This window comes from Arctopsyche grandis, chromosome 4 (genome assembly GCF_051622035.1).
Source record: "Arctopsyche grandis isolate Sample6627 chromosome 4, ASM5162203v2, whole genome shotgun sequence".
NCBI classification, from domain to species: Eukaryota; Metazoa; Arthropoda; class Insecta; order Trichoptera; family Hydropsychidae; genus Arctopsyche; species Arctopsyche grandis.
In genome coordinates this window covers 5,014,190-5,030,160 of record NC_135358.1, presented here as the reverse complement: position 1 = coordinate 5,030,160, position 15,971 = coordinate 5,014,190, and positions in this window count along the sequence as shown.

The window sequence follows — 15,971 nt, the reverse complement described above, 5'->3', positions numbered from 1 at the left end:
AAACGCAGTAAGATACTTGTAGATTTACACAACGGGAGCAGGAAGTTTGCGCGAAAAAGACATAAGTTGAAGCAGATATGGAATCGCAGCTTCGAAAGCCTTAAATCTGGTTAGAAGAGGACTCGGTTTGTTTGGATGGGGCACGGGGGAAAATACGGGGTCGCGCGATACTCACCCCTAAATGACGACGTCTGAAAATTAAATTTTAAGGCTTCGGCGGTCGTCCGCATATTTTATGATTACGCTTCCGAGTGTTCATAAGGTGAGGGGAAAAGTGGGCGGGAGGGGAGGGGAAGGATACACAAAACAGGGAGCGGACGCATATATCAGGGGGGCTCTTGACACTCTGAGAAAATGAGAATGCCTATATGAAAAGGCGGACAAAAAAACCGCATAAATCAAGCGGAGTACACCGGTTTTACGTGGGGGGTGGGGGTGGGGAGGGAGGGTAGAGTAACGGTAAGGAATTCTTTTGGCCGCGGGACATGTAAAAGTTTTCGGGAAGTTTTATCGTCGAGCGAAAGTTTAATTTTGGGGCGATTAAAAGATCTTGTCCCGTCCCATCCTCCCCTTTTCGTGGACCATTGTGACCATCTTCAAGTATTTGAATATGGCCGACGGGCAACAGTGTGGGCGACGACGTTATATCGCATCATGAGTGTCACACACGTTATATCTCATATTAGCAGATATATATACATACATACATACATATATTACATATATATTTTATTTTATTTTACACAGGTATATACCAGGAAGGCCTGACAGATATACACCCCATTGCATCTTTATTACTTATTATTATTTCACCAGCAGCACAGTTCGTTAAGCTTCTGCCTAGCACTGAAAGGCACCGGGTTCGATCCCATGAGCTGACCTCGCTTGAAAATAATTTTTCTGAGTATATCTGTAGTGCTGCTGGTCAGACCTGGATATTTGTGACTCCAAGTCGATCGTTTCCTATCAGAGTTTGCCAATTTTCTCTGATTTCACTGTTGAAACGGTTCCCGATTAAAAATTGGCTAAAAACCTTCCTACCTACTATGTCACCACCGTTTGAGTATGATTAATGTACAATAAAATTTATGTGCAATTCATACATGTCTAGCTAATTTGCGAGTTTTCAGTGTCTCGTAATTCAGCGACTTGTATAATAAAAATGCTGTATTGTTTGTAATAGGCCAGAAAGGCGCATTGGGGCTTACCTGTAAGGCCTTCCTGGTATGAAATGTAATAAAAAAATGTAATAAGATTGCAATTCAATAAATTTCTAGTCACGCTGTTCTTTATATTACACTAGTTGTTTTACCCGGCTTATTATTATTATTTTCATAGTTGGATGTGACGTATGTATGTATGTATTTCGCTAAGTAAGTCGCTGTATTTCGAGAGACTGAAGTACACATAATTAACAATTAATTAATCCATTGAGACATCTATGGATTTAGACTTGTGCATATATTTTGAAATATTGTACATAAATCAAATTTATATATTTGTGAAATAGCGGGTAGGATGGTTTTTGCCAATTTGTTGGAACCGTTTCAATGAAAATCAGATAAATTGGCAAACTCTGATGGGAAACGATTGACTTGGAGTCACAGATATACAAGTCTGACCAACACTATTAAAGATTAGCACGGGATCGAACCAATTTTTATTCTATAAATTTATATATTTAAAGGCAAGCATCATGGGAAAATATAAATAAAAATATAAATTATTCGATTATAGTTAATATTTGATTGCTTATATAATGTACATATGTACATATAATGTATGTATGTAACATAGTAATAGTGGTGGGTTCTGGATCAAAATTAAAGGCCAAAGCCGCTTTATAGCATTAATTCAAAGATACAAGAGGTCCGCACGGATCCACCGCTCACTCCAAAATAATCAGATCAACCGTGTGCACCTCCTTATAAAAGACAAGTTGCCCATCACAGCTTCCCCGATCCATTAATTTGTCTATTGTCTAGGCACTTAAAGGTCTACCCTGGCGAGTCCATTGTTTACGCCCCGGTCAGTGAGAACTCCAGCGTATCCTTTGTTCGGGCAATAATCCGGGGCTTCTATTGTTCATCCACTTAGACAGTGGATACTCTCTCTCATGTTCCCACGTTACAATATGTTAGTTTCGAAAATATTCAATTTAATATTCACTTTATGCCTTTCAATTTTTTCCCTATTAGCCTTTCATAGTAAAAAAAGACAATTTAAAGTAATATAAATCACCCTCGAGTAGACTTTCCTGACACGTATTAGAATTCTTAAGCTCGCCTACCTATGCTAATAACGCCACGATTATCATTATCGCTTATTATTAGCAGAGTGGAGGGTGGGAGTGTGGGTGGGTACGTACCCCGAGGGGATGGCGAGCATCCCTCTCGATTTGAGCGTCTTCTCAGCCCCCCACCCCCCGGCTCATAATGCTCAGCGCGACGGACTTGCGAATCGGAAATTCGGAGTTTATATTCCGCTTGTCTAATAAATCACCGCACGATCTTATTTTGTAAATTACGGCCATATTAAATACATTAAACGTAATTTATTATATTGTCGGTTATTGGATTTTATGATATGTGAATAATTACTTAACGGCGAGGGTTCGAATCGACGAGCTAACGAAGATGACACGGGTGTATTTCATTTTTACAATCGAATCGAATTATTTATTATCCTCCGAATCCGAATTATTTATTAACTAGCTTTGATCTATATTTTTCAATTTAGAACCACCAAATTTCCTATACTAATTCGTGTGTTGAGATAATTTATTTATTTTTTTGTACAATTTCGCCATCGTGACATGACAGATTAGCTCCAGGTCGTCACTATGGCTAATTTATTACAAGAAATTGAAAACTCATAATTAATGAGACATCTAAATACATAATTATTACATACATACATACACATGTAAATCGAAAAAATACCTGACATCTATGGTCAGACATTATAAAATCGTATAAATACGAATTAATAACATTTTTCATGTAACAATACGATTTTTTTTTTTACATTCGATAAATAATCATAGAGAAATCTATGGTGAGAAATCTGGGGAAACCTGAGATATAACAATAACTCAAGGTTTGCAACAGAATATTGGGAAGGAAAAGCCAATTTTACAGAAACCGTTTCAATAAAAATCAGAAAAATTCTGATAAGAAACGATTGACCTCGACAAACCAAGGTCTGGCCAACAACGAGACTCTTAGTGGGAATCGAACCCGTGACATCAAGCATGAAAGAATTCAATACTCACCACTAGACTACGCCGCTTATGTACATAGTATTTATGTATAGGTAAATCTCATACAAAATTCTTTGAAAAGCTTCCAATGTTACTCTTCTTTTAATTTAACCAGCAGTCTGGACTAGTGGTTAGCATATATTTATGTATGCTTTAGAACATAGTGGTCACGGGTTCATAGCAGTACTCCTGGTTGCTGCTGGCCATACCTTGGTTTGTGCTCCAGGTCGATCGTTTCCTATCAGAGTTTGCCAATTTAAGAAAAGGGTCCAACAAATTGGCAACCGTTACCCATTTCTAGCAATTTTACAATTTTCGGCATCTCGAATTTCATTGATTTGTATAAAAATGCTGCAAATTTGTCCATAAATGTCTCCATAAGCATTTCGAAATTTGACGATTTATATAAACAAAAAAATGTCTCCGAAAATGTTAAGTTTATCAATAATTTATCCATAGATCAAAATTATATGTTAAATTATTCTAAAAATTGTATATTAATGTTTTTAATTGGCCAAGAAGGTACATTGGGTTTTACCTGTTAGGCCACCTGGTATATATGTATACGTAAAAATAAAAATAAAAATTTGACTATTGAGGAAGAATATAAAAATGTTTTTTTTTTCTCTATGTAAATCTACAATGTTTGATTTTAAGCTATTGAATTTGAAATGCTATTATATAGTACTCTAATTTAGACTGTTGACTACAAAATTTTTCTCCGCTGAGCAACGCATGGTTATTCGACTTGTATTTTACTGCCTATGTATGTATGTATGTACATGAATACGAATATTTGTTTGCCTTTCCGCTATGCAAACCTACAGTTTTCAATTAAGAACTGTTATATTTGTTATACTATCTTATACTATTATCTTGTCCGTGTGATATGGATTTTTACTTTTAACCCAGATCTAACTCCCTCAAATAGTTTTCTATTATATAAAGATGAATATATGTTTGTTTTTCATCTGTGAAAATTTACAGTTTTCGTTTTAGAACCCTAAAATTTGGCGTACATCTCATAGTACAACTTAAACTTAAGGCTAGAAGATTTTTTCGAAGATGTTTCATCTTCAATTTTTTAATTTTTATTCGAGCTATTTGGTTTATATAATATGTAATTTTTTTATAATTATCGCAGTAGTTATCGGTAGGAAAAGCGGGTAAGATTTGCGCGCGAATTTTCTCATCCATGTGAGAGAGGGAGTAAATGCGATCTTTTAAAAACGAAAGTCATCAATCAACGCTGCCGGCGAGAATTGATTGGGCGAGAATTTTAATTAAAGCAACCGAAAATTTATTTATTTAAATTAAAACGTCATAGCAAACGGTTGCGCGCGACTGATTAACGTTTCGCATTAATAAATCATTCAATTTTTCATCTCTCACACCCGAACGCACTTCTATACGAGAGTGTATGCGAACGATACGTGCAAAATATTTGTATTATTATTTTCTACGTGTGGGCACGTTTTGAAATTTGAAATACGCGGCTAAAAACGGTCGCGTCTAGAAAGTTTATTGTCGAAATAAATCTTCATAATTAGCGAATCGTGATACTTCATAAGCTCTCGCACCGGAAGACAAATGATTTTTCACGTGTGAGTCATTGCTGACTTTAACTGCTCGAAAATTAAACACTCTTTCGTATTATTTATTGTATGTTCGCATAAACGCCTCCTAGATGTTATTTATTGTTATGGTAATTCGAATGCAATGTTGCATTTCTCACGCGTCGCGGAAAAATTGCTGTAAATTCTAATTAAGTACTTAGTGGTATTATCGCTACACCCTGTACGTTTTTCATGCGTGTAGTTTTCGTAAAAAATTGTACGATACGTCTTCATTTCGAGTCGTATATGCGAGCGCGAATGAAAATGCTGACAAATTTGATGAAAAAGAAAACCCGAGAGAAAATTGTGAAGCATTGTTTTTCATCGCAAAAGTCATATTTGCCGTTTGGTATGAATTATATGTCACCGATTTATTATACAATGCGTGTGTAAGTTCAATTAGTTAACTGTAATGCTACGAAGATATAAACCGAGATGGTATAATTATTGTTTTTTTATATGTATATCTAAAAAAAAATATTATCATTCAGTCACAAACATTATATCGACTATGAAAATTTATGACTTTATGTCATAATTTATGAATTTATGGCTATGACTTTTCACTATTTTTTTTCCGAGTTTTACTCGTCTGAGCAACGCCAGGCAATTTGGCTAGTCTTCAACTATATAAATACGAACGTTTCTTTGGCTTCTGGTTACTAAACTATAATATACAAATCCACAAATTTTTATTAAGTTCTGACTTAAGTATACTAATGTTGCGTAGAGGTGGGTGGAGGATCCAAGTAAAAGGCCAAAGTTGTTTCACAGCATTTATAGGTGATTAAGGAGATACACGCACTGGCAGTGCTCCGTCCAGAATGTCTTGATATGGTCTGAGTAGCTCCTTATAAAGGACAGGTCGCTCAGGGCATCTTCGACGTCCGGTTACTTCCCCAATTGTTTAGTCACTTACTCGGATGTGCAGTCCCATACTTTGGCGTTGTCACTTCTAAGAACTCCACGGGAATGCGACCGAGTGCCGCTATCGTTGCTAAGTGCATTCGAGGGTCTCTCATAGTTAGCCGATTTGCACTTAAGCCAGGAGATAATCTTCGAAACCAATTATGACGGTGACTCCTTTTAGCATACGCTACGGGACCATATTTTATTTTATTTTTACATTGATGACGTATGAATGTGAAACTTGGACACTGAACGCCAAGATGCTACACAAAGTTCAATGCACTCAAAGAAGTATGGAACGTTATGCTCGGCATGACGAGGAAAGACAGGAAGCGGAACACGTGGGTGAGAAGTATGACGAGGATAGTGGACATAGTAGATAGATTAAAGAGATTTAAATGGCAATGGGCAGGCCACGTGGCTAGAAAAATGGACGAAAGATGGACAAGAGAAGTGCTTGAATGGTACTCGAGAGAATGCAAAAGGGTAAAAGGAAGACCGCAAGGAAGATGGGTGAACGAAATTAGAAAAATGTGCGGAATGAGATGGATGAGTGTTGCGCAAAACAGAGACGAGTGGAAGCGTGTTGGAGAGGCCTTCATCCAGCAGTGGATGGTGAATGGCTAGTGGATGGTGAATGGCTAGTGGATGGTGAATGGCTGTAGATGATGATGATGATGATATACCAGGAAAGCTAGGCCTTCCAGTTTAACCCCAATGCGCCTTCCTAGACAATTAATTACAAACATTGCAGAATTTTTATGACATAAATCGTTATATTTCAAAAGGCAGAAGAATACGAAATTAGCAATTAATTAATTGATTTATTAATCCATACAGACATCTATGGATTTATACTTGTACATTAATTTTTACATATTCTACATAAATCAAATTCAGATATTTGTGAAAGCAGGTAGGACGATTTTTGCCAATTTTGAGGAACCGTTCCAACAAAGAAATCAGATTAATTGGCAAACTTTGATAGGAAACGATCGACTTGGAGTCACAAATATCCAAGTCTGACCAGCAGCATTAAAGATTAACATTGGATCGAACTCGGTAACCTCTCAGTGTTCAACATTAACGCAACCACCGAGCTATACTGCTGGCTAATATTGTAGTTAGTGAATTTTTGTTTAACTTTTAACCATTCGAGCAACGCCGGGTATTTCATATACATGTATTTACATACGTGAGTGACAGATGTTATTATTTCATTATCTTCTGTATTTGACTTTAATATAACACAAAATAGATCCAAGTCTTCACATTTTGCTTTGTATATAAATGTTTTGATCTTACATAAAACAGTAAATAATGAACAAAAATATCCAAATAATAATTTGTTTTATTTACAACAAAGAATGTTTGAAAAATGTAACGGAGCGTGCAGTTTTAGCAACGAGCCTAAATATCATATAATATATCGTAATGGCGTAGACGAAAAATTTTAATAATGTCATTATATTTCACAAGCCTCGTACTTTCTGTAGCTAAAAATAAACAAAAATTTAAATAGTATATATTTTATCTCTTAAATATATTTATCTGTACATGCAAAATCTGCATAAAAAAGAAGTGGTCTGAGATAAAAAGGGTGTATTTCACGACGAATAACATTTAAGCTATGTATTTATCTTTCAATAGTGTGGAAAATTTACGTCACATACACGTATTTGAATATAAATATGTGCATATATTGTATACATATGTATGGGGGCAAGGTGGAGCAGGGTCAAAAACATACGATAATAACTTAAGATAGGCTTTAGATTTTAAATAAAGATAATAAATGGACACGGGTAGAAAGGTGTCCTTATCGAAAAAGGAAGGGTCTCCAAGCGGAATTTATCATTTTATATTTACAAGCGTTTTATTATATCCATTATAAAAGGCGTCGTTTTCCCCCACCCCCTCTTCCTCCCTCCCACAGCATTTTCCTTTCATAATAACATCTACGAACGAGAGTGAGAGAGGGAAAAGTTATTTAGTGGCAGTGTGCATTTTCCTCGTTTTCCATATGCGATAAAGCGTATACGTAAAGCGTACGCATTCACAAACGTACTTAATTTTTTTTTCATTAAAGCTCTTCGACGTTATCTGGCCGTGGGAATCGTTCGGTGGACATAAATCAGAGTCCATTTTCATAATGCGAAAGTTCTGAAGTCCAGGTAAGGGGGAGGGGGGAGGGGGGGGGGGTGATCTGTGGATTTTTTATTTAATAGGAGGGGGTGTTCGGAGGAAAAATTCAATTTTGGCAATTGATAAAGAGATGAATCGAAATGAAGAATGCTCTCATTGGGCTTGAAAGTAAGCGGAGATCTTTTCGTACTGTGGAACGTTTATTAGCATTAATATCTTATTAGAGTAATGTAGTGTGTCATGTCGAATTTTGACTCATTTATCACGAAATTATATAATGTATAAAGTTATATATGTACATGTTTAATAATATTATGTTATAAAACAACCGCTTAGTTATAAATTCTGGATAATATTACCTTCATTGTTGAACTTATTGTTTCATTGATTACTTTGCTTAAAATACGTTAACCAATTTACATATATATCGAAACAAGTTTTCCTTTTCAAAATGGTCTAATTTTTCTTGTTATATAAAAGAAAATCAATATTTTTTACTGACATTAAGTTACATTTAAATTTTTGTACATGAAAAATATATTTTTTTTGATTTTTAAATGTTTTTTATTATTACGAAATTATGTTCACAATACATTTTATATATATATTTCAATAGCTACTGATCTACTGATAATTTTCCATTTTACAATTTTAATTTAATTTGGTTAGTCATCATAGTATTATATTATTCTAATGTTAATGTACAGCATAATAGGAAAAAGAGCTCAAAAACTATTTACAATATATATAAATGCTCATAATACATGTAATACATAATATTAATTAAAGACTCATTTAAGTCGATGACCGAAAGTAGATTGTGTTTAGGTAATCTGTGTATATACCTGAAGGGTATAGATATGAAAAATATAAACTTTGTTATACATATGTAAATACTGTAACGTGGGAACAAAAGATAGAGTATCCACTGTCTCAGTGCATTCGTGAGTGAACAATAGATACCTCGAATTATGCTAACGGCATTCAGTAAGTTCCCAAACAAAGGATACGCTGGAGTTCTCATAGACCTGGGCGAGTCCGTGTGACTCAGCAGGGTAGACTACGTGCCTAGACAATAAACACGCCAATCGGGTACGCTATGCTGGGCAACTTGTCCTTTATTATGAGATACACACGGTAGATCAAGTATTCTGAAGTGAGCGGTGGTTACGTGTGGACCTCCTGAATCGTTGGATAAATGCTGTGAAGCGACTTTGGCCTTTCATTAGGATCCTGAACCCACCCCTATCGAAAAATACTAAAATATACATATGTATATGTATTTGTATTGTGTTCTTAAAGTATAAAGGTGATCAATAAGTAAAACTTTATGATTAGAATAGTGTTTAAAAGATTTCAATAAGTTAATATAAAAATGATGACTTAATAATTCAATCTAGTTAACTGTCTCAATTGCATGTTCATTTGGCTTATATTTTTCATATTTTGTACTAATGTTCGTTGACATTTCAATACGTGATCTGAATTTATAATTAAAATTCATAGCTTTTGACATTGTATTGATAAAATAGAACTTAATTTGGAAACGTTACGAACAAAGCAAAACTGTGTCATTAACTATGAAATTAAATTGTTGAATGTAAGGACAAGATGAAGGTATTTTAGGAGTGTGATCATGTATTGTTAAATAACTGTGAGTACATGTTTAAATTTAATTATTATATATGTATGTATGTATGTATGTGTAGGGAGTTGATTTTTTAGATGTATATTTTCGATTATCATTTCTGTCAAATTTATAGGATTTTGATTAGTTTTTTTTAAGTAAAAAAGACTAAATGAAGAGCAACGACTTATATAATGTCTTTTCGTAATGAAAAGTATTAAATTATCATTTTTAATTGAAAATTTGGCTGCTAATTCGCCGAGCGATTTCGTCCGCCATACATATTCATGGTGTCGGGTCGCTAATGGCCGGCAACCAGATAGAAACCACTAGCGTTTAACTGAAAATAACCTGTTTCCATTTCATTTAACAATGATTTTCCATTTTCCAAGAGTCGATCGCGGAAAAATTCCCCCTTGATTCGATTTAAACGATTCGTTCTACAACTGCAGAACGAAACCACACCTGTACGTCCATCTCTATTTTAATGAAAATTTACATTTTTAATACGATGCTCGTATTAAATCGAAAAAAAAGGTATGTATTCGTTGGAATAATTAAGCCTTTGCTCGGCATCGCGTTTGTTTACGACGCAATATATTACATTATACAAAGAAATGTTTACGATATTGCGGTTTTAATTTTTAATTACGGCCGACGCTAATGTCGATGGCGTTCGGTCGAATCGTTCGTCTGAATTTCGCGGATTCGGTCTCGCATATTTATGCAAGCGGTCCCCGTGGGGTGGAAAATTGGAAACTTGGGAATAATATTTACGCGCGATTGAGCACAAAACAGTGGTTTTACGCGGCGCGGTCGGAAATATCGTTAATTATAAGACAAAGTTGCCAAATTTTAATAAAACACCCTCTCGCAATTGCCCGCGATAAGGAGGGGTAGTTGAGGGCGGGATAAAACCGGATGGGAGGCGAGACAGGGGGAGAGGGGTGTGAGGGAGTAGCTTTTCCGGCCGGGATGGGAGATTTTCCGACTGACGTTTACCGCTGGCCGCTAAAAATGCGAACGTTTCCGCGGAAAAAACTCGACGAAAGTGAACATTAAGTAGACTGTACTCCCACTGGATATTAAAAATATATTATTTGATATGCATCTATGTATATAACTTTTTATATGTGTTATATTAATACTTGAGTTAAAATAGACGCGAAAATTACTTTAATTTTGATAGAAAACTATTCAATCTACACGATATTTTTTTAATATTATTTACTAGTATACATATATACTCGGTATTTGTAATATAAGCCACTTAAGCATGGCCGATTTGATAGTAAACATTTTATTAAATAAATTTGATTAGTTTTATTTTATTTAAATTTATTTGAATATATGTTTGATTTTTTTTAAAATTGAACGTCACGGATTTTACGAACCAAACAAACATACATACAAAGAATCTTTCAAAATTATATATTAGATATGTATAACTTGAATACTTAATAATATGAATAAAAAAATGTAATAACGTGTGATTTAAATAATAATATTATAGTATTATTATTTAAATACTTTTGTTTGTTTGTCTTGCGAACGTATTTGGTGAAACTATAATAATAAAAACCTTGTAAAAAAAGTAAAAAAAAAAATCTTATTGTTATTAACTTTAAAATGAAAGCAGAAGTGAAACATGAGAAACATCCGTTATTTATGTCATGTATTTTATATATAACATATATATAAACATACGTATTCATATTTCATATTTCAGCTAAATAAAAACAGAAATGTAGTAAAGGATATTAAATGATTTCAAATTTCAATGTTTCAATTCAAATTGAATTGATTTATATGTTAAATTATGTAAGTTCGCAAAAAGCCTATTTTTATTTTCTAAATGCCAACTGGACGTATTATTGTTATTCAAAATATAAATGTTAAGAAATGTTTTCATTAAATCAATATAGATATTGCAAAAAGTCAAAGAAGAAAAGGCTAAAATTTAAAACTTACAAAATCAGAACTTTTAATAATTAAGAAGAATTGACTTTTGGAGATGATAATAAACAAATCATAAGAATTAGTTTCAATATAAATATGAAAATTTGGTTTTAGAAGTTTTACATTTTGTTTTTTTATTAAATTAAAGGTCACGGATTCTACGAACCAAAACTTACATACATATATAAAAAAGTATCTTTCGAAATTATATATTAGATACGCTATTAACTCAAATAAATCATCAAGTACTGGAATGATTCCCGACAGAAAATGGTAAATGGTAAATGATAACAATGGTACGCTATTACATATATGTATTCATACATCATTTAATGAAATATAAAACGTGCTTCAATTACTACAGCCTTATCAAAACTTGTGTAGGTAGATTAAAGACATATAATACTATATAGCACAGGTATCGGGTATTAAAATATTGTTATTAAAGAGGCAGTAACTTTTTTATAGGCTCGTAAAAACTACTTTTATATATTAAGTTTCGGAATGGGTGGGTGGAAATATTATAGTTTTTACATTCACCCTAATAATACTCGGTTCGAAGCATCGTTTCTTCGACCTTCGTGTGTGATGAGCTTTTAATACATTCGCGAATCGCATTAACACGGCATCATCTAATTGGGGTTGATATTGCAAAATATGTCATGATTTCCCTGCATGTAATTAGAGTTCAACTTGCCGGGGTTAATATATCGTTATTATGCATTTATACAGCGTGCGGGTGCAATAAAGTGGAAACTTCATGCATCACCACACTCTTGGGGATTTTCCTTAAAGCGTTTTCCTTAATTTGCGGTCGGAAAAGTTCACTCGTATCGCGCCCAGATTCTTACATACGTATCTCTGCAATGAAGCATCTTTATATAAATATATAATGTATGTATACCAACTATAAACAGCGTTTATAAACGAACGAAATTAAATTTTATTCCTCACAATGGAAAGGTTTAAAATTGTACATGTACATAATGTAAATATTTTCAATACGTTAAAAGCACAGAATAAGACTTTTCCGCGGAACATTTTAAATTTAACCTTTTATTAAATAAGGCTTTTCTTTTGGGGGAGTCGTACAAAAGACAGGCCACACGGCGAAATGTCAAGTTGAGTGTCAATTTACCACGTGTACCGTGTTATATAATATAATATGTATGTATAAAACTATTGGAAATTTATATAAAGCGCTGGATTCTCCATTGAAATGTTCAAGCTTTTCACGTCGCGTTCAATTTGTGCTAGTAATTAAATTAAAAACTTTTCATTTGGCTTCATTATCGTGACACAATTATATTTCAGAGTGTATCGGAAAATATATGTAGGTCAATATGTAGTATTTCCATTAAAATGTCACGGCTTAATTAGTTCAGTCATATCTGAGTTTATCACGCGATAACTTTAACTATTGTAGTTTGTTAGCATTATGTGTGTATATATTTAAGAATTCGGAAACAAGCTTGTTTTCATAAAATCACATTAAAAATTGTGTGCTCTAATTTTTATTTTTAAAAGCTTTTCACTAGCCGGCGTTGTTTAGGAGGATGAAATTATGAATATATCCATTCAAATGGCTCTGACTCATTCCAGCATGTAGATTCAATTAGAGTATCATGTGATGGTATACCAAATTTGGTGGTCTAAGTTGAAAACTATGCATTACATTATATAAATTCAGCAGAATATACTAGTGGTTAGCATATAATGCTTTGAACAGAGTGGTCACGGGATCAAATCCCACTGGTTTCTGCTGGCCCGACCTTGGATTTGTGATCCAGGTCGATCATTTCCTATCAGAGTTTGCCAATTTATATTTTTTTCATGGAAACTGTTCCGAAAAATTGGCAACCTCAACCATTTTCGAGTTTTCAGCAATCTCGAATTTTGCTGAATTGTATGAAATGCTGCAAATTTACAAATTTGACCATAAATGTCTCTGTGGATGTTAATTCATATGTATTTACTGAATTGTTTAAATTTGACCATAGATGTCTCTGTGTACTTTGTATAATACTAATAATATTTGCATCAAAATGTACAATGCTTCTTACCAGGAAGGCGCATTGGGGTTAACTGTCAGGCCTTCCTGGTATAAATTAAAGCTAAAATAAAATACATACAAACATTCATAGATTAATTGTTCATTGGATATGTATGTATGTAATTCTAAATATGTCTAAATATGTCTTAGATCTATTATCTTTATTACATACTATTCTTGTTAGTATTTATAATGATTTTCTTAAAGAATGTCCTTAAGACATAAAAGGAGTAATTGCGATTCTCATCAAATGTGTCTCTTTAGATTTGCCGATGTAAAGCAAATCATTTTATTTTATCTAATTTTATATCAATTAATCATACACACTCGCCTAACAGATTGATCCAAAGCAATTGTGCTAAACAGAAGAAAAAAAAATACATCACATCACATAAATAAAAATATAACAGCCAAGTCAACAGTTAATAATTAAAATTGTCAACTATTAACTGCTCAAGTTGGTCGCAACCCTCCTTACCAAGGAAGCGGTGCAGCGAATGAAAAGAGATGTGACAAATGTCAACGGTACCATCCAGTGAATTTAAGAAACGGAGGCCTCGCGGATTAAAGAGCTTTAGTAATGTGTGTTAATATTATAAAGGGAGATACATATTGTAATAATCATCAAGATCTTTGACCAATTTGAAAGTTATTGGAGATTCTGTCATAAAATCTCTTCGTTGATTTGATAGTGACATATAAAATTGACGGAACGTTTTTTGGAAGTCTTTTTAGGTTAGTATAAATGGGCGTGTTGTAAATGTTTCATTTCGAACTACTTTGAAATGTATTTTAAGGTATCTTCATTGTAAGTCGTAAATAACTGATAGCTTTAATACCCATGACAGAAATGAGATAAAATTCTTTACGAAAGCTATAATAATAATAGATTTATGCCGAAATAAATGACATTTGCAAAAAGTTTGCATATAATGTTCACCGTGTATAAGTGTAAAGTTTAAACGAGCGGGTATTTATTTATACAATATAATCCAGTCTTGATTTAATCGCACAACGCAATTATTCCGCGTAGGCAAAGGCAATTTTACACGGCGGGAAAATTCCACTTAAGCCGAATTTCGTCTACATTTTCGGCACTTTAATTTCAAGCCTCTATCTAAGGCACCCAATCTAAGTGCGCGTATGTGTGAATAGTTAAATGTTACAGGCCGCAAGTGATTGTGCAGTTTGGCGAGCTGTGGTCTGTTTGTCGGTGCTCTCATGAACAATTCAACCGTGTCGTGTCGAGTTGCTCCTCTCAAAAAGCTTATCCTGGAGCAGATTAAAGCCCACCAAAATCCACTGAATGTCAACTGGAATTGGGTTCAATTTGGCCTTATGAAATTTCATCCTAAACTCATCCCATTTCCAAAGCACGCACGACACCCTTTGGTTTTTTTTTATTTTTATGAAATCGTTTCTGGGATAGGTTGTTGTGTGTGTGTATTATATATATGTAAATACATTTAGTTCGAAAGTTTGATGTGATAATGATCTCCGTTTGAATACATCGTGGCACGGAAAGGTTTCAGGTGCCTTGACTAATCACTATCAAAATGGCGTGTGTGTGTATGGGCGTATGAGGATGCATTTTTAACGAGCCGTCGAGGGCCTTTAACGGCCGTTATTGTAACGGGAGGGAGTAGTGGGTGGTTAGTCATCGAATGAATAATTTCAAATGAGGTTTTTCTAGCTCTGTTTGGTTGGTGATTCTAATGGGGAGTTTTGACATGTGAAAATTCTACAAAAGAAAATGCTACGTTTTAAGTTCGCTTGAATCGTGTGACGTTTCGAAAGAAGGTGTGTATGCAATTTTAATTTATCTTAGCGCAAAACTAAATTATTTTAATGGAAACTTGCTTTAAACGGCTCTTCGTGCGGAGAAATGGAGTGTAAAACTTGCTGAAAAATTAATTTTGTTTTCTCGAAGAATATGTAGTTTCTGCTCTGGCTAATTCAATTATAATGTTTCTTTGTGGTAAAAGTTTTGAAGTAAAAATTATTCAAGTAAATTACAGATTAATTTATTAATTATTCAAGCTGTTTTATATACGGGCTAGAACAACTGCTTGATGACTTGATGAGGGTCTTGATGTTTTTACTGCATCATACAGTTCTGTCAGGCACCATACATATGAACATATTTTGAATGGTTCACTTTTTTTTTATACTATATATGTTGTTTGCATTTTGTGATGTTATTATTTAGTATAATGTGTATTTACTATATGAATACATAAATCTGTGTGTGTATGTTTATTTGTATGTATATATTGTACCTACATATATATTCATGTGTATTTTTGTGTATATACATACACATATGTATGTGTATTTATGTGTGTCCATATGTATGTGTTTGTGTGAATGGACATGTGTTTTTTATCATTAATTTAATGA